The 26,249-nt window shown below is 47.5% G+C and overlaps 1 protein-coding gene across 6 annotated transcripts in view; it reads right to left on the reverse strand.

Annotated features, from left to right (window-relative positions):
* SNED1 (sushi, nidogen and EGF like domains 1) overlaps positions 1 to 26,249 on the reverse strand; it is a 3,218,914-nt gene that overhangs the window by 149,597 nt on the left and 3,043,068 nt on the right. The window contains exon 20 of one of the 6 annotated variants that reach the window (XR_011276038.1): positions 11,953 to 12,404. The exons of the other annotated variants lie outside the window; for them this stretch is intronic. The gene's annotated coding sequence lies outside the window, so the exon portion shown is untranslated. The remainder of the gene's footprint in view (positions 1 to 11,952; positions 12,405 to 26,249) is intronic. 6 annotated transcript variants of the gene reach the window in all.

Raw genomic sequence — 26,249 nt, forward strand, 5'->3', positions numbered from 1 at the left:
TTAAGTGTTATGGGCCTTGGGGCGTGCCGGGGCCTCACTCGCACACACACTCACGCATGCAGGCAGGCACACAGAGAGATGACGCCGGAGACGTGTGTCTGCTCTGGTTGCCGGCGCGAACTGCCGGCACACCGCCTTTAATGCTATATGCGCATGCGCGAGCCTCGATGCGGCCCGCGCATGCGTACACAATCAGAATTGCTACGCAACATCCCTCCTTTTCCCCCAAAACAAAATCAACGTTATCAAACATGGGGACCAACAGGGTCCATCATAACTTTCACGATACCTCTGCCTTAATTACGAGGTAGGGTCCATGATGAAGTCTTTGAACCTTAGCGGTGGCTTGCGCCCTGCCCGGCTCGGGTACCTGCGTGCTCCGGCGTCGGGGTCCTCGGGTGCCACCGGAGCTTCTGGCGGCCCATCGTCTTCCACCGGCACTCCCGTACTCGGGTTGGGATCATCTCTGACGGCTGCTTCCGGGGTTGCCGTTTCTATGCGCTTGAAGAACGAAACATTTCTGGTAACAGTCCCTCGTGCATTGGCGGCCGTGACCATCGACCCTTTGACGTGGGTCACGCCCAATGGTTGTGGTTCATATGGCAGTGATAGCTTCCCCTCTGGCTTCCTGTTGCGCACCAGCACAGTGACCCCTATTGCGATCGCCCTCTCGGGTAGTCTCCGCCGTGCGGTCTCTTTCCCATTCAGAGTGGCCCTTGCTGTGCGCACGTTGCGGTTGTCGATCTCTCCTGGTGGTCTTCCTTCAACTTCGGGTAGGAGGCCTCTTGGTATTCTTTTGAAAAGAGCTTCTGCGGGGGCCACTCCGGTGGACTGATGTGGGGTCGTTGCATACTCTCGGAGGAACTCGACCAGATTTCGCCTGAGATCTTCTCCCCCATTCACCGATATGCGGAACACTTTGTTGAGCGTTCGCATAAATCGCTCCACCTCGCCATTTGCTCTCAACCATAGTGAGGTTATTTTGCGATGCTTTATTCCCGTCCTCACAGTATTGAGCAAAACGTTGGCCCTGAAACCGTGACCCATTGTCCGAGCAAATTTCGAGAGGGAATCCATGTGTGGCGAATATTTTGTCCATGGCCAAAATGGTGTGGTCGCTGGATGTGGATTCGACCAATTCCACCTCTGGGTATCGTGACCACTGGTCTGTCACCACCAGAAAGTATAAACCTCGGCCCGTGGATCCGAAGTCCGCGTGCACTGTCCCCCATGTGCGGTCACTCCTCTCCATGGCCTGAATGGGTGGCGCCTTCTCCACAGGGCTTGCGGCTTGACATGGGATGCAGGCCTTCACAAATTTCTCCACCCTTCCTTCCAGGTCTGGAAACCAGACTTTCAACCTGAGGCGAGCTTTCATCTTGGCCATTCCTTGATGTCCCTTGTGGTCTAGCTGTAGGACTTTCTCAACTAATACCCCTGGTATTACGATCTGGTGCCCTCTTAGCAGTATTCCATCATCCGCCACCGACAATTCGTGGCGTGCCTTCCAGAGTGCCTGTAGATCTCTTTGTGCTTCCGCAGTCCTTCGGGAGTTGTCTAGGAGGACCTCCCGCCATTCTCCTGTGTCCATGGCACCTTTTATCTTTCGGAATGCTTCATCGCTATTGGACTCATCCGCAATTTCCTGACGCGTCAGGGCTACAGGCAGTGCTGCCTCCACTACTAGATGTACGGCTTCCACGCAGTCCGCCACCTCCAGTGAGTCCCTGGGCCTCCCGGTGCCCGGATGGCGCGTCAGGTAGTCCGCCGGATTGTGTGTCCCTGGTCGATATAGCAATTTGACGCCATATTCCATGAGGGCCAACATCCACCTTTCTATGCGCGGAGGTGGTTTGGACGATGTTCCAGACAGTATTGGGATGAGGGGTTTGTGGTCAGTCACCACAACAACTGGCTTCCCTAGAATGTAGATTCTGAAATGTTTACACCCCCATAGTATGGCCAAAGCTTCTCGCTCTATTTGGGAGTAATGCCTCTCAGTGTCGGTCAGGGCCTTGCTGGCATAGGCGATGGGCCTCATGGTCCCTTGCTGGTCTGCTTGCATGAGGACTGCTCCCAGCCCTACCGGGCTGGCATCAACTACGATCTCCGACTCGCGACCGGGGTGGAAGTATGCCATTGTTTCTTGCTCCGACAGGGCATGTTTGATGGCGGTGAACGCTCTTTGTTCCTTCCCTGTCCATGTCCACGCCACATCATTTCTGGTGAGCGCCCTCAGTGGTTCTGATAGGGAGGCTAGATCTCAGATAAAACGGCCACAAAAATTGACCATCCCTAAGAAATTTCTTACTTCGGCTGGGGGCGCTAGTGGGGATGCATCTCGGATGTCTTTTACCTTCTCAGGATCCGGGGAAATCCCTACAGCATGAAATATAAATCCGAAAAATTCAAGCCTGTCCTTCAGAAATTCGCATTTTTCCTTGTGTAGGGTTAAGCCGACACTGCACAGTCTCTCCAGGGTTTACTCGAGGCGCTTCAAGTGTTCCGCTTCTGACTTTGCAAAAACTAGGATGTCATCTGACATGTTAATGACCCCTTTGAGTCCTGACAGTGCCCCCCTGATGGCATTCTGAAAGACCTCTGCTGCGGACGAGATCCCGAAGCTAAGTCTTTTGTATTGATACAACCCCTCATGGGTCGTAAAGGTCGTAATGTACCTGGACTCGAGGTGGAGTTCCAACTGGTGGTAGCCTGACTTTAGGTCTAGCTTCGAGAAGACCCTAGCTCCATGGAGCTCTCCGACGATGTCATCTAGGGTCGGTGTGAGATGGCGTTCACGTTTGATCGCTACATTGGGCAGCCTCATATCTACGCAGATGCGTACTGCCCCTGGGTGTTTCGGCTTCGGGGCCACCACAATTGGGGAGACCCAGGGAGTGGGTCCATCTACCCTTTCGATAATGTCCTTGTCCACCAGTGACTGTAGCTCTTTCACAACTTGTTCCCTGAGATGAAAAGGGATGCGGCGATGTTTAAGCGCAGTCGGCCTCACAGACTCATCTATGTGCAGCCGTATGGGCTCTGCCTTGAGTTTTCCAATACCAGTGAATATCTTCTCAAAACGCTGTAGTAGGCGGTCCAGATCGGTGAAATACACAGCAAGAGTGAAGTGTACAATGTTTAGCACTTCTGACGCGGCACAGCTTAGGAGGGAATGTGGGCTTACGCTGGTGACGAAAAACCTCGCCTTTATTCTGTTTTGACCATGAGAGACCGGGGCCACAAACACTCCTTGGATGGGAAGAGGTGTATCCCCTCCGAATGGGTAGATTCGCGCTGTGGAATTCGTCAGCCTTGGTGGGCCAGGAAGAGCATTGTAATGTTTTGTTGCAAGTACGCAGACGGACGCCCCAGTATCTATGAGGACCGGAGTTGGCATCTCGCTAATGTTGACGGTGCATTTGGGTTGTCGACGGTCCCCAGGGCCTTGCGCAATGCTTGAGATGAAAAATATTTCTTCATCTTCTTCCTCCTCTTCCGCGATATTGAGATCTTGCATTCCTTGTTCGACAGAGGACACACCCCCTTACTCTTCCAGCGACACCCCTGCCAACTCTCTCTGGTCCTCTCAAAACTGTAACTGGTGTCATTGCCCTGCACATTCGCGCACAGTGTCCCGGTGTGCCGCATCGACCACAGGTCCTCGACTTTGCTGGGCACTCTCCCGCATGTGGCAGATCGTATCCACAGTATGAGCACGATGAGACATTCTCTTGCGTTGTGGGCCCTTCGCTTCTCTTCGGTGTCCATCTTGCCTTCCCCATGGCCGAACTTCCTATTGCATATGCCTCTTCCTCCTCCCTGGAGCGTGTAGCAGCGTCCATTTTCGCCCCTCTTGCCTCCGCCAGTTCGTACGCTCTCCCCATGTCCAGAATTTGCTGCAGAGTCCGGGAGGACCGGAGTTGGCATCTCGCTAATGTTGACGGTGCATTTGGGTTGTCGACGGTCCCCAGGGCCTTGCGCAATGCTTGAGATGAAAAATATTTCTTCATCTTCTTCCTCCTCTTCCGCGATATTGAGATCTTGCATTCCTTGTTCGACAGAGGACACACCCCCTTACTCTTCCAGCGACACCCCTGCCAACTCTCTCTGGTCCTCTCAAAACTGTAACTGGTGTCATTGCCCTGCACATTCGCGCACAGTGTCCCGGTGTGCCGCATCGACCACAGGTCCTCGACTTTGCTGGGCACTCTCCCGCATGTGGCAGATCGTATCCACAGTATGAGCACGATGAGACATTCTCTTGCGTTGTGGGCCCTTCGCTTCTCTTCGGTGTCCATCTTGCCTTCCCCATGGCCGAACTTCCTATTGCATATGCCTCTTCCTCCTCCCTGGAGCGTGTAGCAGCGTCCATTTTCGCCCCTCTTGCCTCCGCCAGTTCGTACGCTCTCCCCATGTCCAGAATTTGCTGCAGAGTCCGGGAGGACCGGAGTTGGCATCTCGCTAATGTTGACGGTGCATTTGGGTTGTCGACGGTCCCCAGGGCCTTGCGCAATGCTTGAGATGAAAAATATTTCTTCATCTTCTTCCTCCTCTTCCGCGATATTGAGATCTTGCATTCCTTGTTCGACAGAGGACACACCCCCTTACTCTTCCAGCGACACCCCTGCCAACTCTCTCTGGTCCTCTCAAAACTGTAACTGGTGTCGTTGCCCTGCACATTCGCGCACAGTGTCCCGGTGTGCCGCATCGACCACAGGTCCTCGACTTTGCTGGGCACTCTCCCGCATGTGGCAGATCGTATCCACAGTATGAGCACGATGAGACATTCCCTTGCGTTGTGGGCCCTTCGCTTCTCTTCGGTGTCCATCTTGCCTTCCCCATGGCCGAACTTCCTATTGCATATGCCTCTTCCTCCTCCCTGGAGCGTGTAGCAGCGTCCATTTTCGCCCCTCTTGCCTCCGCCAGTTCGTACGCTCTCCCCATGTCCAGAATTTGCTGCAGAGTCAGTCTAGGTTCTCTTAGCACTTGTCTCCTCAGTTTCCCTGAGCAGCAACCTTTCAGCAGTTGGTTGCGAACCATTTCTTCCTCGTTGACCCATCTGCAGGAGCTCGCTAGTTGTCTCAGACGAGCGCAAAACTGGTCCAATGATTCCTCTTCCAGTTGTTTCTCAGCGCCCATGACAAACCTGTCAAAGTCAACATTCGCCATAGGAAGGAAGTGGTCACGGAAGGCTTGCTTGACCGCATCATAATTCGCTGCTGGAATGTTGAGTGTCATATATGCGTTGAACCTCCGTCCCTGCAGAATAGACCATGATGGCAATCTTCGCCTCATCTTCCGTTTCCCCCGAGGCTCTGAAAAACATTTCCATCTTCTTGACCCATGTGATCCACTTCGGCCCTAACTTGGATGGGGGGCCTGTGGTATCAAATTCAGGCATAGGAGCTAGAGTACTGTGCATTCTGCGAGGTATTGGGGCGACAGCATTATCTTCTTCCTCTCCTTCTTCCCCCATTGTGTACTCACAGTGATCCTTGTCTGGTAGGAGTTGAGGTAACTGGTGACCTTCAGAGTGCTTTCACACCCTCTTTCTTGTCCTTACCACAACCATGTGTTGTCTGGGCTGTGGTGGTTCCAAAAATTGCTCTGGAGCAGTGCCGGAGGCAGATGGCGCACGAGCACCCTCTCGGGCCGCAACCACTGCAATCCGCGTGTAGAGAAGAGAAAGAAAATGGCCACCGGCCGTACGCGTGGGTCCGTGTGCATCCGATCGATACACACACAGTAGCGTTCCTTCACTCCGATGTCGTCGGAGCAGAGGATGGCTCTGTGTCTGCCCTCGTCGCCAGTGTTATGGGCCTTAGGGCGTGCCGGGGCCTCACTCACACACACACTCACGCATGCAGGCAGGCACACAGAGAGATGACGCCGGAGACGTGTGTCTGCTCCGGTCGCCGGCGCAAACTGCCGGCGCACCGCCTTTAATGCTATATGCGCATGCGCGAGCCTCGATGCGGCCCGCGCATGCGTACACAATCAGAATTGCTACGCAACATCAAGGAATTCCTTCCAGAGATCTGATGAAGGTGTTGCAGAGTGAATATTATCCAATAAGGAATTTGCCTGGGCAATAAAGACGGAATCGGGAAACATCTTTGGAAGGGAACAGGTTTCCTCTGTTTCATTGTCAGGTCGTCTGGACAAGGCGTCAGCAATAATGTTTGTCACTGCAGGGACATGCTTCATCTGGAACTGATATTGAGCACAAAAAAAAAGCCCAGCGAGCATGACGACTGTTTCTGCACTCTAAAGACTGAAGAATTTGTAAATTCCGGCGATCAGGCCTGACTTGAATCGGATATTTGGCCCCACAAGAGCAGATGCCGCCATTCGGTAAATGCCTGTCGGATGGCAAGCAACTCCTTCTCCAAAACAGAGTAATGTGTTTCACTGGGATTTAGAGTTCGAGAAAGATAGGCGATGGGATGTTCTTTTTTGTCTTCTAATTCTTGTTTCAGAACAGCTCCTATGGCGTAATCCGAGGCATCTGTTTCCACCAGGAAGGGTTTGTCTATGTCAGGTTGTGCCAGGATGGGCACTTGAGAGTAAATCTTTGTTTTAACTCGTGGAAGGCCGATTCTTGGTCTTTAGTCCAGTTGAAAGGAACGTCTTTCTTTAGTAAGGCGACTATGGGCTGTACAATAGCAGAAAAGGTAGGAATGAATTTCCGATAAAAATTGGCAAGACCCAGGAAGGACTGTATCTGTTTTACTGATGTGGGCCTGGGCCATGATAGGATTGAGTCGACCATGGCAGGATCCATTTCAATTCCTTGAGGACCTAGGATAAATCCCAGGTAACGAACAGTAAAAACGTGAAAGATACATTTCTCTGGTTTGGCGAGTAGATTATTCTCTCGTAAACGTTGTAGGACCATTGTACATGTTCTTGATGTATTGTTGGGTTCCTGGAGTAGATTAGGATGTCGTCCAGATAAATGATGACAAAGAGGAACAGCATGTCGGAGAACACTCTATCCATGAACCATTGAAAGACTGCTGGTGCATTAGATAACCCGAAAGGCATTACTAAGTACTCGAAATGCCCAAAGGGTGTCCTGAAGGCAGTTTTCCATTCATCACCTTCTCTTATGCGGATCAGATGGTAGGCTCCTCGTAGGTCAAGTTTGGTCAAAATCACAGCTCCACGGACCGCTTCTAGGATATCTGAGATGAGTGGTAGCAGATAACGGTCCTTTCGAGTGCATTGGTTGAGCCCCCTGTAGTCCAGGCAGGGTCTAAGTTCCTTAGTATCTTTCTTTGGCACAAAGAATAAGGATGCTCCTGCAGGGGATTTCGACGGGTGAATGGTTCCGTTGGATAGATTAGTGTCCAAGTATTCACGTAGGGCTCTCTTCTCAGGTTCTGAAAGTATGAACATCCTTCTGAATGGTATGACTGCAGAGTCGTCTGTTTCAATGGCACAGTCTTCGGGTCTGTGGGGAGGTAACGCTTGAAAAATATCCGAAGAGAATACATCCGAGAATTGTTGGTAAGGCTCAGGTATCTGGGTGACTTTAGACACACTAATAGGTGGATTCTTAGTCTCCTGGGGTTCCAGGAAATAGGGTTGAGCCCTTTGAATCAGACCGTGCAAAAGACAATACTCTGATCCTAGGAACAAGAAACCCGCGGTCCAGTTAATATACGGATTGTGTCTTTGAAGCCAGGGCAGGCCTAGTACCATCGGATAATGAGCAGCCTTTATTATGTCGAAGTGTAGCATCTCTTGGTGGTTGTTTATAGTCAATAACAGTTCAGTGGTTTGTTGGGTTATGGGTCCTGAAGATAACGGACTTCCATCGATACCTTCGACCGCCTGGATGATGTCCTTGATCTTCCGGGGAATATGATGTTTCTGGGCCCAATCATGGTCAAGGAATATGCCCATTGATCCACAGTCTACCAGGGCCAGGACAGGATATGTTTCATCTTTGGTCACTGACAGAAACACTTGAAGAATCACCAGACTGTTTGTGGGTTGACAGGTTTTGCTTGGAGAAGACATGGAGCATGAATCTTTCTCCCGAAGCTGGGCTCTGTTCAAGATCAGGAGCTGGCATTTCATGAACGCCTGGGAGGAGCTATTGGGCAATTTCTCACTAGGTGTTTGTCTGATGCACGATTCATACATAGCACTGTATCAATTCCAATAGGGCCCTGTAAGGAGCCAAGTTGCATTGGCTCAGGATCTGGCTGGGGACTGGGAGTCGTCTTCTTACTACTAGTGTATTCCAAGGGGGCCTTTGTTGGCAGGGAAAGTGTCTTTTTCTTTTCAGACCTTCTTTCCTGGATGCGGAAATCAATTTGCAATGACAAGTCCAGTAAAGCCTGGAACGAGCTTGGGCGGGCTACCCGGGCTAGTTCATCCTTGATTTCGTCGTTCAATCTACGGCGAAACAGCGTGAAACAGGCTTCCGGAGCCCAATCAGCCTCCTTGGCCAATTGTTTGAAAAGGGTGACGTATGACAACATATCCTGAGAACCTTGTTGAAACTCCAGTAGCTTCTCTTGAGCACTGTAAACTTGTTAAGGTCGATCAAACATAGTTTTAAAGGCATCTACAAATCCTTCATAGTTGTCCAGGAGTGGGTCCCCTGCATTAACTAGGGGTGTTGCCCAGGCCAATGCGTTTCCTGAAAGGTGGGAAATTATAAAGCCAACCTTGGCTCTGGGTGTTGAGAAGTAGTAGGGTTTGAAGGTAAAATGCACCAAACACGAGTCGAGGAAGGAACGTAAGGCATTGGTGGTTCCATCGTATTTGTCCACAATACCCCCTACTATGGCACTTTCTTGGAAGGCCGAATCCCTGGAGAGTACGAGTTGTTTCACGGCTGCATTTTCAGCCTTTAAGTTCTGTACTTCAGTTGTCAGTTCTTGCATACCTCTCATGAGGTCTTGGACAGCTGTTTCCATTGTAGAATCAATATTCAATCCCTGGTGTCTCAAACTGTCACACTTTGCCTGAAATCTCACCTGTTTGTCTTCGTAAGTCTTGGACTGGGTATTTTCCTTTTTCCGGACAGATTGGAACTTGTAGAGACACGGTCGCGTATCCTCTGTCGCCAGTGTGCAGGTGAGTCTGACCGATGGAGTCTGCGTTCAATTCCAGGAAGGAGCACGAGTAACAAAGGTCCCCGGGAGGAAGGAAGCCAGGGAGGAACCAGAATGCAACAAGGTAAGGAGCGAGCGCCACGGGCGGAAGGCCCTAGAAAAGGAGAGCGCTCAAGATGGCTAGGATAGAGGAGGACTATAGAACCTGGGAAGTAAGGTAAGAGCACAGGAAAGTACGACCACACTTGCCGAAGTTCGGAAGTTTAGCGTTGAGACGCGAAGCGCTGCAGGGGCGTGTCTCTTTTCAAGGAACTGGCGAACTCTTGAAAACGTTAGAGCGGTACTCACGCACTAATGTCGGCCATGTTGAGTGTATCTTAGAGGGAATGTAGCAATGTCTTATGGACCATGTAGTCTAGAAGGGGCTGAAACAACGAATCATGACAAAAGGGGATGTTTACTGACGCGAAGTGGCTAGCCTGAGTCTCCCGAGATCTCACCCCCTTTGAGAAATGGTTAGATGCATCTACTTCCCACAAGGGCTCCCCTTCGAGCATATATACATTCTTGGTATCAACCCCAGTGGTGGGGAGATGTACATTTAAAAGGTTTTGGGTGGAGCTTGCAGTGGAGGAGATTACAGATGAGGTCTGGACAAAAATGTTCCAGATACCTTTCCATGGTAACCTGTGCACCTCATCCATGGAACACAATTTTAAGATGCTACAAGGGTGGCACAGAGACCCATTGAAGATTTCATTTATTTTTCCAAGGGCCTCCCCCATGTGCCCCAGGGGCTGTAGTCAGGTGGGTTCCCTTTCACACACGTGGTGGCACTGACCTAAAATACACATCTTCTAGCAGGAACTTCTCAGCTGGATTAAGGAATATTCAGAGATCCAGTTGAGCATGAACCCCCTCCAGATGCTGCTGGAATCCCGGCCAAAGACCGTGAGGAATACTGGCTGCTAAGGGTATGTGAGGCCATGCTGAGATTGGCTATGGCACAGAAATGGAGGGCGGGGAGGGCCCCCATAAGAATGGAATGAGACCAGAAACTATGCAATATTATGGTGATGGCAAAGTTGACGGCCAATGTTAACAATGACTTGGGGTCCTATTTGGAGGAATGGGGCCAGCTAATGGCAAGGATGTAAGGTGTCAATACCTATTCACTGAGGAAGAAGAAAAACACAGCCTACCATAGCTCTAGGTCAGGCGGAGGGAGCCAATCCAGTGCTGAATTAATGTGAAGTCAAACAAACGTTGTTTTTGAACGATTCATGTGTCACGACCCCCGAGGTGGTAGAATGTATAATCTTTTAATGCTGCAACAAAATGCTGACGATTGGATCGGGGGTGGAAGGATGACATTATTTAATGAAGTATTCAAAATGTCTTTATTGTTGACTGTGTCAGTTAAAATGCCAATAAAAACTAAAGTTAAAAAAGAAAAAAGTAATGGCGTCAATATGCCGGATGCACCCGTCTCAGAGACTCTCCATTACTCAACCAGTGTTTGCGCTGTGTGTACGGTGCTCCAAATACCTCAATTCAATAAAATCAGCGAGTTTATCATACATTTTAAAGTCTCCAATAGTCTGACTCTTGCTATGTGTTCCATTATGGCCAGACGAGTCTACTTGCTGAATGCTTGTGACAGCTCCCTAATCTCCACCACGACAAAGCGCGGATGGAGAAAAAAAGGGCTTTTATGTGCAGCGTCATCACCACGTACACATGTGATGAAGTCATATGTAAACAAGTATACCGCACAGATGTGGTTGCGGTTATCTGGCGATGAATTGTGGGAATTTATCACTGCTCCCACCATGTCTTGCAACGAGTGTGATGTTCCCAACCCTACTAGATAGGTTTAGAAAGACCTGAACAGTGTCTCTAATAGATACGTCAAAATCAAGTAGGTCTGAAGTGAGTTTGTGTGTCAATCTGCAGACAAAATAATAAGGGTCTCGAGAACATTTGTTTACCCAATGAGCTATATTCCAAGATGGAATTCAATGTCCGCTCCAGGTGAGTGGTTGTTGATAGGGTAGCATGTTCACAATATATACGGTCTGACATATGTCAGAGACCTTCATAATATATACATTTCAAGTCTCCCCTAATACATCCGTTGGTCCAACCATTTTACATCTTGAAATTACTTAATACATTAGCTCATGCCCAGATGCAACCAAATTCTCAGAATTTGACAAAGTCCATGTCGGCACACCCATAAGCCATCAGGCCATATTTCTGATAAAAAGTGGACACACAGTTTTGATTGTAATTGATCTCTAGGACATGATTGGCACAGATATATGTCATACTCCCATTCTCAACATGGTAGTTACGATCTGAATTTAATCATCCCATGTGATTCACAGGTATGGGCCCAGGTAAAAGTCCTCATTCCTGCCATTGGGACTTAAGCTGTCCAACTTTTCGATCCAATACATCTCTCTCTGACTCAGTTTCTTTGATAAGTCTCCACCCCTGTTTGATATTTGTACTACCTCCAACACAATAAATCTAAGTTGGGCAACAGTGTGGCGATGCTCTGTGAAGTGCCTGGCAACAGGCAAGCGTATATTTTATGTCCTGATGTTGCTTTTGTGCTCGTTACATCTTTCCTTGATCTTTCTGGCAGTTTGTCCAACATAGAAGATGACATATAGGCAGTTCAAACCATATAACACTGATATTGATTCACATGTAGCGAAGTCTCTCAATTTGATCTTGGAGCCTGTACATGGATGTCTCACATAACTCCCCTTCATAATATTATTACAGTTACTACAATGTAGACAGGCAAAAGTGACACATTTCTTCCTCGCTAGAACAGTCTGTGGGTTTGGTTTCATTTTCTCACCTTTAATTAGTATGTCCCTGAAATTCCTACCTCACTTGTATGCTATAAGAGGTTTTAGGAAAAGTTGTTTAACTGCATGTCGAGTTGTATTAGTTTCCAGTTCTTCTTGATTAGTCGTGTCACATGGTGACTTTGGCTAGAGTATTTAAGCGTGTAGAGGAATAGAATTTCATTTGTTCTTGGGGTATCCTCTATGTAGATATTTATTAGTAATGTTATCATTTTCCAGACTCAGTGTGGTATCATCGGAGATGATGCGTTTCAATCTCAGGAATTGACCAAATGGCAAATTGTCCTTCCAGTGCCTGGGGTGTTGGATCATATAGTGCAGAGAGTTATTCACATCGCTATGGTTTATGAAAAATGTTCATTGTCAACACTCCCTCTTTCAGTTCAAACTCCACATCCAGATAATGCAATTTCGGTTCACCCACCTCCATCGTGAAGTATATCTGTTCATGAACAGAATTATTATTATTATTTATTTATTTGTATACAGTAATTCAACTTTCACAAACATTCAATTAGCAATTCCAACGCATTTTTACACAAAAGGAAAAACATCAATAGTTATTAGTCAGTACAAATACAAAATGCCAATAGTACTGCATATTAAAATTCATACAATCATTTTAAACACATCACATCGAAACCATTATATCAACAGCACTGTAATTCATTTATATTCATTAAATCCCTATATGGCACAATGTATTAACAATTAATCTTAATATCATAAATAATAAATTAAACTACAAGTACCAGCTTACATATTAAAACACTCCCATAGTCAAACTGCATGGGCCTGCTTATATAAGCATCCCTGCCTAGGTAAGCAGCCGTAATATATACCATATGTTACTAAAATTGTACCCTCAGCAATAATTTCAACATCATTTTCCATAGTCTAAACAATGCAAAATGTTTCCTACCATTTCCAGAGTTCAAGCACTATGTCCAAAAGGGATCCGACTTGATAAACTTGATATTATATACAAAACACCTAATGATCTCTATTATAGTGGGCGCTTACCCTGCACATTCTGTGAATAAATGTCTAGCGGATTCCAAAATATTATTACTTTTACATTTCTGACATGTGCGCTCTTTGCGGGAGATATTATAGCTTGGCCCAAGGTTCATCAATGTCGGCAACTGGTTAGTCCTAATCTTTAACAAAAACATTCTCAAGGCAGAACTTGGACAACACATAATATATCTTTGCGCCTTGAGATATATGTGTGTAACATTAAGCACTTCAGCATGAGACCGTAGACTATACAGATGGTCATAATTCTCAGTCCAGTCCCGTAAGCATAGCTTCTTTTTATATAAACGCTTCAGAACTTCAAAGCAGGTGCCACGTCTAAAGTCCGGTTTCCAGACAATTTTTCCTAGGCCCAATTATCAAAATCCCTGCTTTCAACTTTTAGCATACAATCCGGTATGTTTGCCAACATTGAAAGCAATTCACATTGGGGAAAGGTATTCTTTTTTAAGTATAGTACACCCTGCCTCATAATAGCCAGACCCTTACGTGATAACAAGCCTAACTCAAGTCTAAGATATTCCATAGGCATTGACCTTGGCAGACTGAGGACCGTTTTCCAGAAATATCCTTCGATTCTGTGAAGCGATTGCAAATCTTCAATGGCAAGAGCATCCAATCCATAAAGTACCATTGGACTAAAACATTGTTTGTACAGTACAATAATACCATCTAAGCAATAACCCGCATTAGTACCCGGTGCGCGCTGTACACCGGGAATACTATGTATGGATTGGCTCTTTTCCGAGCCATACCACACGGTATTCTTGTGTACGTTAGTGCGTCCCGTGCGTGCCGGGTACTCTGTTCCCGGCGAGGAGCGTGGCAGCCCCTTAGCCAATGAGGAAGCTCGAAGCGTGGCAATCCCCGCCCCGAGCCTTCCCATGGCTGGAGGCTGCCTTCGTCCCCCGCCGGGGACTCAGATACGTTTTCCTTTTCCTCCAAACAAACCCGCAAACTATCCCCTCCCCACCCTCCCAGCCCCACTTGACTTCTTTTTTCTTCTTTTCTTGGGAGCGAACGCACTGGAAACACTTCTGTTCCCAGCGCGTCTGCTACTGATGGCTGCCATGGAAAGGCAAAACGGACTATGTGTTCCCTTTCCCGGCAGCCATTTTTTTTTTCTTATTTTCTGTTTCGAAACGCGGCAGCGTTTTGAAACAGAAAAAAATCAATACCCCGGTCTAACGGGAGGCCGGGGTACTAATGGCTATAAGACCCTCGGCAGCGGGACAATACCACCCACGGTAATGCCCCCAGGGCTTCGTTACTACGGCCCCGTAGGCATTACCTGGGGCGGTATTGGCCCACTGCCTCGGGTCTTATTGCCACAGTCTGTGATGCAAATTTACGTATTAACTTTAAATGTTGCTTTGCACTGAGTCTCTTAGTTTCCTTAATACATATAAAGGCTCTCGAGGGACTCATATCCAATCCCAGATAGGGGTATTTAACAACCCTCTCGAGTACTCCTAAACTAGTGGAAAAACAGGACATTTAATTGATTTCGCTCCCACAATCATCAACTTGGTTTTCTCCATATTTATAATCAGATCATTGGCAATCGTGTATTCAATTAGTTTCTCTGACATAACCTTCATTCCACTGAAAGTAAAGTTAAACATAACGAGATCATCAGCATATAACATACACAGTATCAAACGGGCCCCTATTTTTGGAAAACAGCCCCGAGTTTGAGTAATTATTAACGGAAGATCCGCCGTATAAATATAATAAAGTAGGGGCGCCAATGTGCATCCCTGCTTAACCCCTACACTAGTAAGCATGGGTGCCGAAGGTCCCCCTTATCATCCATCCTTGCACGTACCGATGTCTCGTAATGCAATCCTTTTAATACACTGAGCAACCATCTAGGACCATCCTGGACATCCCCAGTGCTCCATCTTGGCCCACAATTCTTGCCTACAAACCCCATCACAGGCTGCCCTAAAATCCACAAATATGGAATAAAGGGCACTCCCTCCAGTGGCCGATGCTTCCCTATAAAGGGTATAAAGGGTATCCATCCATTTTTGCAAGGCTTCTAAAACAAATGACCGAAAAATGTTTCCTGTAGAGTCTAACAGGGAAAGGAGCCTATAATTCACTGGTGAAATCCGCTTACCCTTTTGGTAAACTAGCACCAATAGTGCCTGTTGCCATGATCTTGGGATGCATTGTGTCGAACAAACTCTATTATAAAGTATTTTTAATAATTTAGCCCAAATACAGGGATTCAATTTCAATACTGTGTTGGCAAGGCCATTAGGGCCAGGCGCCCTAGAGTTATTTAATTTCAAGATCTTTTTCTCTATAGAACCCTCACTTATATTCAAATGCCACCCTTGCAAACAAAAGGTAGATGGCAAAGGAAAAGTACCCGCGCCATTAGTCTTATTGATATGTTCTACGCATTCCCTTTCCTGGATGGGATTAAGGGTCTTCTCCTTATTATCAGCCTTAGCTTTATTTAGCTGCCTCCATGCTTCCTCATAATTTCTCTTACTCAGGACAACAATCATCTCTTGCCATCTTTAATTTTTAATGGAACATTTCCATCGCTTATATCGTTCCCTATAGGCATTCTTAATCTTATCTATCTTTGCTTTCTTAACTTCCTTAGAATAGATTGAGACATTAATCCTTCTTATGTCTCTTCGCATAATACGCTTAACGCCCCGAACCGCTGGGTCATACGGATTATTACTTTTAGTACATGCCGTATACTGCCTGATACAGCACTTACCAGTCGATGTGGCTAAATTCTTAATCCAATCTTTCGATTTCATCTCCACTCAAAACCCCAAGGCATAAATAACCTTTTTTTAAAATAAATTTTATTGATTTTTACTACAAACAAAACATAACCAACACACCTGACATTTCCAGGTTCAAGCTTCTTATCATACACTTATATATTATTTATTGCTGTCTTCCCCCCCCCCACTTTTAACTCAAGCTTCCACCTCAGTTCCTTGGATTTCCCTTCCCTTGGGGTTAATCCCCATCGCCGTTCTCAGACGTGTCATGTTCACTGGATACGGCATCGGAGGATCTCGACAATGTGGTTGTCTCCATGCTATCAGAGGTCCCACTTCAGCATCCTCCCCTCTGCTGGCTGCCTCATACCAAGCTACTGTCTTGGCATTTGCCCATTTCAGGAGGTCGTTCCTCCAAACCTCTAATCTGGGTCTGTGGGCTGCTTTCCAGCCCGTAGCTATTCTCCTTTTGGCCAGGATGTAGGCCAGGTCCTTGAGTTTGAAAATATGTTTCAGGTTGCGTGGTCTGGAAATCCCCCCATCATGCATGCCCATACGGATTCCACATCTAGCTTGATTCCCTTTTCGGATAGTGGTAGCTTGACTTCCTCACAGAATTTCCCCACCTCCGGGCACGCCCAAAACATATGGATCATCCCAGCATCCACCTCCGTGCACTTGGGGCACTTTTGTACTCCCGTACTCCCGAATCTGGCGATCCTTTGGGGGGTCATGTATGCCCTATGGGCGACGTATAACTGAATCTGCTGCAGCCTCGCATTCTTAGACACCTTTTCATGATATATGTGTGCTCTTTCCCACTGACAGTCTTGCATTGGTTCTCCCGCTTCCTCCTCCCAGTCTCGTCTCAATTGGAGCAACTCCTTACCCACTCTAGACATCACCAGCTCATAGATCCAGGATATTTCGTGCCCTCCCTCCGAAATATCGTACATTATTTCTATTCCAGTTTCCGGTTGTTCTGCTAGTTCTACTTCGGACCACGTTTCCTTCACCCGTTTAATTATTCTAGTATATGTGATATTTTGCCCCGAATGTACCCCACTTTCGTCCACTATTGTTTTGAAGTCAAGTGCCTTCCTCTCTTGCCATATTTCTCCTAAGGTCGCTAGGCCTACCGGCTCCCAGTGTTTGCGGATCCCTTTCCTCAGTTGCTCATCCACCCCACGTAGCGCCACAAGCGATGCCTGTGGGGAGCATGGGGTCGGGTTTCCCACAGTTCGGCATGCTTTGCGCCACGTCTTCCAAACCAGTTCCAGCAATCTCAATCACCCATGCAGCTCTGGTTTGGGTAGCCATATCAGTTCTTTTTAGGAAATAAGGGTCGCATTCACCCCTCAGCAATCTAGATTCTGCTGTATCGTCTTCCGATAGCCACCTAGCGACATATTGTAGCTGCCCTGCCAAGCGGTATATTTCAAAGTTCGGCAGGTTTAGGCCCCCTCTGTCATACGTGTTCTGTAATTTCCATAGGGCTACTCTGTTTCTAGAGTTGTGCCACAGAAACCCCTACATAAACTTTGGAGCTTACTGAAAAAGCGTTTGGGCAACATGTATGGGATATTTGCGAAGAAGTGTAGTACCACCATCTTGAGCAAGGCCGCCCTTCCCACCAAGGCTAGGGGGAGCTTTGCCCAGAACCCCATGCTGTTCTTGATACCTTCCACTGCCCTCTCCATGTTATATTTGTGCTTGTCTGCGATTGTGTGATATATATTAATCCCCAGGTATCTGAATGTTTTGGTCTGCCAAGCTATCTGCAAGATAGGTAAGTTCTCCTGTGGGACTCCTTTGTACCTCCCCAGGGGAAACATGCATGATTTTTTGGGGTTCACCGCTATGCCTAATCGAGTCGCGTAGCGTTCCATCACCTCCAAGATGTATTGCAGGTTTTCCTCTGGGTACCACAGGTATAGCAGCATATAATCCGCATACAATGATATCAAATGCACTCCCGCCTTAGTGTGGACCCCTATTTCTTTGTACTGCTGTCTCAGGCAGATCGCTAGTGGTTCTAGTGCAAGGATATACAGCATCGGGGACCATGGACAGCCCTGTCTCGTGCCTCAGCCGAGTTGCCATTTGTCTGAGATTATCGCTCCACTTTTGAGCCTGGCTGTTGGGGAACTATACACCATTTTCACCCACCTCAGGTACCCTGGTTCTATTCCGTATTCTTTCAAGGCCGCTATCATCAGGGCCACCTTACGGAGTCGAAGACTTTCACTGTATCTAACGAGACTATTACTATTTCACTTGGGTCGCCCTCTGCCTGTTCTATGATGTGGTGGAGCCTTCTGTGGTTATCGGAAATGCTTTTGCCTGGGACATATCCAGTTTGATCGGGGTGTATGAGTTTGTTGATTACCCTCTTCAGTCAGTTCGCCAGCACGGCCGTGAGAATTTTACTATCCTGGTTTAGCATAGATAGGGGTTTGTACGACCCGCATTCCGTGCTTGGTTTATCAGGTTTGAGGAGTGGAATAATTACCGCCTTCCTCAGAGATTCCGGCAGTCTCCCATTATCAAAAAAGGCCTCGTTCAGCATTGCCAATAGCGGGGGGAGCACCTCTTGTCTATACGTTTTATAAAATTCACTGGGGAGCCCGTCTGTCCCTAGGGCTTTGCTAGTGGGCAGATGTATTATCACTGTTTCTAATTCTTCTATTGTGATTGGGGTATCCAGGTTCTCCCTGTCTTCCTCATTCAATTTAGGTAATCTTATGTCTTCTAGCGTCTCCTGAGTCTCCTGCTCTGCGGTCTCCCCTGTATCTTCATAGAGGCGTTTGTAGAATCTAAGGAATCCCTTGTTCACTCTTTCCTGGGTGTTCCAGACTTGGCCCTCTTCTCCCGTTATCTCCCTAATTGCTGATCCTGGTGTCTCATTCTTGTATAGCCATGTGAGCAGCCTCCCCGGTTTGTCCCCCTCCTGCATGTTGCCTTTCGATGTATTTTTTATAATTCAGATTACATAGCCTCTCCCAGAGCCCACCACAAGCTTGTTGTAATTGGCACACCTGTTTGGCGTCTTCCAGTGAGGTTCCCCCTCTTTTCATAATTACTTCTAGTTTCTTTTCTGTCTCCTGTAACTCTCGCTCTATTCCCCCTTTGAGCCCTCTAGATTTAGATATGGCCGCCCCTCTCACTACCACCTTGAAGGCCTCCCATAGGGTTCCCTCTGACTCCACGCTTCCGGTGTTATTTTCAAAATTCCCAATTATCTCCTCCCTTAAGTCCTCTCGGAATGCAGTATCCTTTAATGCCTCGGCCCTAAGCCTCCATGTTGGGATTCTGGATCTGGGGGGCTGATGTCGCCACGCCAGAACAGAGGGGAGTGGTCCGATAATATTCTCGCCTTATATTCTGAACCCGTCATTTCCCCAACAAGTTCCGGAGTGGCGAACATGTAATCCAGTCTCGTGTACAGGTTGTGTGGGGCGGCATAGTGTGAGGTATTGCCTATCATTCGGGTGTTGCTGCTTCCATATGTCTTCCAGCCCAAAGTCTCTCAGCAGGGCTAGTAGCGTTTTCGCTGCAGGGGTGGGCTTATCTACTTTTGTATCTGACCTGTCCATTTTGGGATTTAGCGTGCAATTGAAGTCCCCGCCCCATATGACCGCGCCTCCTATGTGGAGACTGATTTTACTATCCAGTGTCTTAAAGTAGGCCACTGTGTCTTGGTTAGGGGCATATGTATTTATGATGCACAGTTCTCTGTTCTCTAGCAGCCCCCACATCACTACCATCCTCTCGTCCGGCTCCACCGTGGCCTGTAGCATCTGGAAGGGCACATGTGGCACCACCCAAATGATTACCCCTCTGGCGTATGCTGAGTACGTTGCTCCTATGGTGGTCCCTCTCCGCTTTTTCTTAACCACCTCTTGTTTCTCTTTGGTGAGGTGGGTTTCTTGCAATCAGGATATATCCACTTGTTGTCTTCTCAGGTACAACATTACCTTATTTCTCTTCAGGTACCTATTGAGGCCTCTGACATTCCGGGTTACTATTCTCAGATCTCCCATTGTCTTCTGTATCTTATCCCTTCTCCCTCCCTCCTTGTCCTTCTCTCCGATTTTGCTTGACGTGGATGTAAGCTCGTTCCCTGTCAATTTCAACATTAACCCCCCCCAACTAGCCCTCCGCCCCCTAGTCTCCCCAACGAAATTCACTGCACACCTCACAATTCCCTCCCCTCCCCCTGCCCTTCCCGTTCCCAACTGTTGCACAACTCCATTCCTGGATCTCAGGTTATCCCGCATTTGGTCCTTTCTCTGTGGTACCGATATCAAGAACCCAGCAGGGAGTTACTAAACTGTCTATGGGGGTGTGAGAGCGAGTCCCTCCAGTCTCCTGCAATTTTGCACCATGCTTGGACACATCTATTTATTCAACCCATCTCATGGCTATCCCAGCTGGCTTCGCCCTGTCTTATATTCAAGTCCCAGTCTCTGGTTTTACGGCACATCGAATACTGCAACCGCTGTCTTACGTCTTACTTATCTGATCCGTCTTTTTTCTGGTTGTCTATTTCCAACGGGAAGTTCTGGGCATCCAACCACTCTGTTCTATATTCGGGGGTGTCAAAGAACAGGGCCCTGTTGTTGTGGTACACCTTCAGTTTCGCCGGGTACATCAACATGTATTTGTAGCCCGCCTCTCGCAGTCTTTTCTTCACTGACCCATAGTTCATTCGTCTTCTCTGCACCAAGAGCGTGTAATCCGGCTACACTGTAATAATCGGTGATGCCCTTTCTATGTTGCCACCTTTCTGGAAATGTTCTAGAATCTTCTCCCTATCTCGATAATTCAGGATTTTGGCGATTATTGGTCTTGGGGGGGGGGGGGCTCCTGGTGGTGGCCTCCTTGTTAAGGCTCTGTGTGCTCTTTCCACTGCAAATCCTTGGGTGAGCGCCCCTCCTCCTATTTCTTGTAGCAACATCGTTTCGACATAGTCCATTGGGTTTGATCCCTCTGCACCTTCCGGTAGTCCCACGATACGTATGTTATTTCTCAAGGCACGTCCCTCCGCTTCTTCCACTCTATTTTTGAGGTTGTTCACGTGTTGTTTCAGGATGTGGATCTCCGATGTATGGGACACACATGCAGCTGTATTTGGGGTCACTTCTTTTTCCAGTTTGCCTGTGCGCTCCACCAACACCCTGACATCTTGTCTGAGTAGATTCACTTCCTCTTGGACTGCGCCGACTCTGAGTTCCAGTGCTGCCTTGAGTTCGACCATGGCTGACTCCAGTTTAGTTTCCCACGTTAGTTTCAGGTCGGCAATCGCTTCCATGATCTGCTGATCTTTGCGTTCCATGGTAGTATCTGTGGGTGGGGTCTTCTCTTTGCTCCTCGCCCCTTCTGTCGGTTGCAGTGTTTTTGCATATTCCTCCAGCGTGGATTGTTTCACTTTTGCCTTGGCCTGTTTGCTCGGCCATCTCTATGTTGTTGTGTGCCTCTGTTTGGGCTATCAAGGGTGTAATATTCGGCTCTTCAAAACTGTTCTGTAGTTAACTGTAGTTCGAGAGGGAGGCTGTGGTTTGGGTCTACGTGTGCTATTTGTATTGTCCCTTGAGTGGGATGTGCTCTCCCACGTCTCCTGCCTGCTACCACTTCTGTTGCCTTTGTATACCAGCCCTTGTTGGGCCGTATCACCTCCTCCGTTCTTAAGAGTTCGTCGTCATGTGCCGGCCTTGTGTCTGACCAGCCGATTCCTGTTTGTGAGCGCGATGTTTCGCTCTGGGCGGGTGCTTGGCCTTGTCCCACTTCTTAGAAGCCCTGTCGGATGCCTCCTTTGCTGCTGTTCTTCCAGGTGACAACTGCGTTTTCTTCTCGGTTGTGTGCTGTACCGTGGCTTGCCACTCATGGGTGCCTATGCGTGGCACTCATAGTGTGCCTTTGCCTTGCACAAGCCAATTGTTTTTGTGGATTTCCGTGGGGCAGTCTTGCTTTGCCTGGCTCTTGATCTGATTGTCGATGCTTCTGTTTCTGTCAGCAGGTTCTGTCTGGTATTTATACGTGTTATGCTCTTGTGCTGCACATATGTTGGACACGTGAGGCATACAGATGATACCCCGTCCGTGTCTCGTTGCCTAATGCAGGTCTCTAATTGTCTTTGTTCCCTTCTGGGCCCACCCGAGTTTAGCTGCAGGGCGTTGCAAACTCCTGGTACCGAAAAACATCACCTGCAGCTGCAGCAAGGCTTTACACTTCCACTCTTCAGTCTGCATCTCGCAGGTCCCCTCTCTGCAGGTTATAGTCTCGGGCGGTTCCTTTGTTCTGCTGGAAGGAGTCCTGTTCCCTACTACCCACTGCCTCCTCCTATTGCCTCTTGCAACGCTCCTTTGCTCACCGCTCTGGCTCACTCTGCTTTGTGCATTGGGCTCCCCACTGTGGCAGGCAGAGCGCTGGGCTCACTCTCAGTGGCAGCCCTCCGTACCTTGGTTTGTTCCTCCGGCCCACTTTGGTACAGGCACTGTGAGATTTTGTGTGTGCACGTCTGTGCACACGACTGGCACCTTCCCAGATGGGAAGGGGAAGCGCAGTGCACCATTTTTTTGTTACTCCAGGCCAGCCACTGAAGTCTCTGCAGCCGTAGCCGGGTTGTTTCCGTTTATGCCACTATCATGGCAGTTTGTCCAGTGTACCTGCCCTATCGTGCGCTGGTCTTCTGTGCTCTCTGCGGTCTTATGGACGCCCTTGTTACTGCTTATTTGGTATCTCCATGGTCAAGCATTGCGCACTGAGCCGTGTCTCCTGCAAACGCTGGGCATCCTGTTTTATACCTGTCTGGCCGAAACGAGCGTCTTCGGTCACTGTTTGATCCGACCTGCGACTGTTGCATTTTGTTCTTTTTCCACGTCTGCTGTGTTTGTCTGCCTGTACAGTTAGGTCCTCGTGTGATACTATATCGCCATGAGTTCCACCGCCACACTGTATCTCCCGGGTGCCTGATGCTCCGGTTCTACACCCTTTCTGCATCTACTCGCTTACGTAGTAATTGATCAGCGCCGTGTTAGGGGCTCCACGCTTGGGCAGTGTCTCATATGCTGGGCCGTGCTTGGGCAATGTCTCATATGCTGACGGACAGCTTCCTCGGATGCTGGGTTCAGCCACCAATGGACACCCTGTGTGTCCCACAGTTGTTGTTGGGTTCGCCGTCTCCACTGCTGTTCTCCCCCAGCACCCAGTGCGGTCCGTCCGTGCTCACAAGCGCTGCACACCTGTCTTGCTGCAAAGCCTCTCTGTCAGTCACGGTCCATCTTGGATTTTCCCTCAGTGAGCCGTCTCGATCTTCCAGGACTCAGTGCTTCGAAATTACAGTGTTCAGCGACTCAACAAAGCGCTCCGGGCCAGCCTCACGGTTTTACAAGTATGCACCAGTATTTTCATGAGTTGCATGCAGTTCCATGTGCACTTTTATTCCGGATCGTTGGCGTATCAGCAGGAGCTCCTCCGGGAGCACGTCCATTTACATGGCCTTCTAGCCACGCCCCCCAAGGCATAAATAGCCTTACACAGGTTCCTATCATTCCAACGGATGATAATTCCAGCTTGGTTAGCCTGTACCCCCGAACACCGAGGCTGACCTTGACATGCCTTCAGAGTATCAAGCACTTCCAGGGTCAGACCTAATGAGTGGTGATCACTACAACACAAATCTCTAACCAGGAGCCCTGTAGCTGCCAGCGGACAAGTATTGTTTGCAAATACATAATCCATCGTGGCAATGGAATTAGGCCCCTTCCAGGTATATTGACCAGGTACATCCCCCTTAGTGCGACCATTCAAATTGCTATTATCCATATTCTTGAGGAACCTGACCAATCGCGTCCCTCTACTATTATAACCACTGGCCCCGGCATATGCTAATCTTTTTATGTAATATCTAAAAAGTGAATCCATCTTGAATCACACACATTGGTCAGCCAAGTTAGGGGTCTGGAAACAATACATTGACGATGTATTCGTAATCTGGAGAGGTGAACATCTGGATGAGTTCTTAACATATCTCAATTCTGCTCATGAACGGATACACTTCACGATGGAGGTGGGTGAACCAAAATTGCATTATCTGGATGTGGAGTTGGAACTGAAAGAGGGACTATTGGCAACAAACATTTTTCATAAACCTACCGATGTGAATAACTCTCTGCACTGTATGAAGCAACACTCTGGGCACTTGAGGGACAATTTCCCATTTAGTCTATTCCTGAGATTGAAATGCATCGTCTGTGACGATACCACAATGAGTCTGGAAAACGATAAAACGACAAATATCTACAGAGGATATCCGTAGAAAGTGATCGAGGCAGCCAAGACTAAAGCGGGGGGTATAACACGTGAGGAACTTCTGAATAAAAAACCAAGGCCAAAGAAATTTCATTCCTCTACACGCTTAAATATTCTAGTCAAAGTTACCATGTGACACGACTAATCAAGAAGAACTGGAAACTAATACAACTCGACACGCAATTGAAACAACTTTTCCCAAAACCTCTACAACAGAGGTAGGAATTTCAGGGATGTACTAATTAAAGCTGAGAAAATGAAACCAAACCCACAGACTGTTCTAGAGAGGAAGAAATGTGGCCCTTTTGCCTGCCTACATTGTGGTAACTGTAGTAATATTATGAAGGGGAGTTATGTGAGACATCCAAGTACAAGCTCCAAGATCAATTTGAGAGACTTATGCGATCAAGGAGAGATGTCACAAGCACAAAAGCAACATCAGGACAAGAAATATACGCTTGCCTGTTGCTAGGCACTTTACAGAGCATCGCCATACTGTTGCCCAACTTAGATTTATTGTGCTGGAGGTAGTTCAAAAATCAAACAGGGGTGGAGACTTATCAAAGAAACTGAGTCAGAGAGAGTTGTATTGGATCGAAAAGTTGGACAGCTTAAGCGCCAATGGCATGAATGAGGACTTTTACCTGGGCCCATACCTGTGAATCACATGGGATGATTGAGTTCATATCGTAACTACCATGTTGAGAATGGGAGTATGAAATGTGTTTGTGCCAATCACGTCCTAGACACCAATTACAATCAAAAATGTGTGTCCACTTTTTTCAGAAATATGGTATGATCACTTATGGGTGTACCGACATGGACTTTGTCAAATTCTGAGAATTTGGTTTAATCCAGGCATCAGCTAATGTATTAAGTAATTGTAAAATGGTTGGACCAACGAATATATTAGGGAAGACTTGAAATCCATGTTTTATGAAGGTCACTTGACATATGTCAGACCGTATATGTTGTGAGCATGCTACCTTATCAACAACCACCTGAAGCGGACATAAACTTCAATTTTGGAATGTAACTCATTGGGTAATAATAAGGGTCTCATTTCTCGAGACCCTTTTTATTTTGTCTGCAGATTGACACACAGATTTACCTCACTCCTACCTAATCTTCACATATCCATTAGAGACACTGTTCAGGTCTTTCTAACCTATCTATTAGGGTGGGGAACATCTCACTGGTTGCAAGACATTGTGGGAGCAGTAATACATTCCCACGATTCATCACCAGATAACCGCGACCGCATCTGCACAGTATACTTGTTTAAATATGATGTCATCATGCAGGGACGCGGTGATGACGCTACAAATAAAAGCCCTTTTTTCCTCCATCCGTGCTTGGTCGTGGTGGAGATTAGGGAGCTTTAACACGCAAGCATTCGGTAAGTAGACTCATCTGGACATAATGGAACACATAGCAAGAGTCCGACTATTGAAGACTTTTACATTTATGACTAACTCGCTGATTTTATTGAATGCAGGTAATTTGAGCGCCATAAACACTGTGCGAACATTGGTTGAGTAATGGAGAGTCTCTGAGACGTGCGCATCCGGCATATTGATGCCATTACCTTTTACTCCATACAGCTACAGCAGGGTATGTTTTCCATTCTGGGTTTCTAATGGAGTAGTGGCCATGATTTAATTGCTTTTATACAAGGGAAAGAGATTGCTAATAATTTTATTCACTCACATAGGTTGAAACCGCTACTTCTCACGTGATTTGGATATTTTTGAAAATGTATGATTTGAAGACTAAGAGTGGCTATTGGGACTATGCTTTGGACCCACACCAGGTTAACGAGAATTGATGGGGCATGATAGTAAAGAATTGTGCCATTATATGTTTGGGAAAGGAAATAGAATGCACAAAAAATGTTGTATCAATTGTTACTTTAGATTAGATTCTGTTGAAATCCGTAAAGATTGGCGGACACTGCAAAATTGAAGCTTGAGCTTCTGTGGAAGGGACACTGGTCCTGAAACGCATAGCGCATATTTTTATTTTTATTTCGTAATCAATAAAACATTGTGTGTGAATGAATACTTCCTATAAGGAATCTGTAATTGATACACTTTGATTGACATACATTACAATTAGGTGTGCAGGGGACGCAAGTGCTCCACAGTATTAGACTTCTGCTCAGAGTAATTGCCAGT

Source organism: Ambystoma mexicanum, chromosome 10, assembly GCF_040938575.1.
Source record: "Ambystoma mexicanum isolate Mex_15411 chromosome 10, UKY_AmexF1_1, whole genome shotgun sequence".
NCBI classification, from domain to species: domain Eukaryota; kingdom Metazoa; phylum Chordata; class Amphibia; order Caudata; family Ambystomatidae; genus Ambystoma; species Ambystoma mexicanum.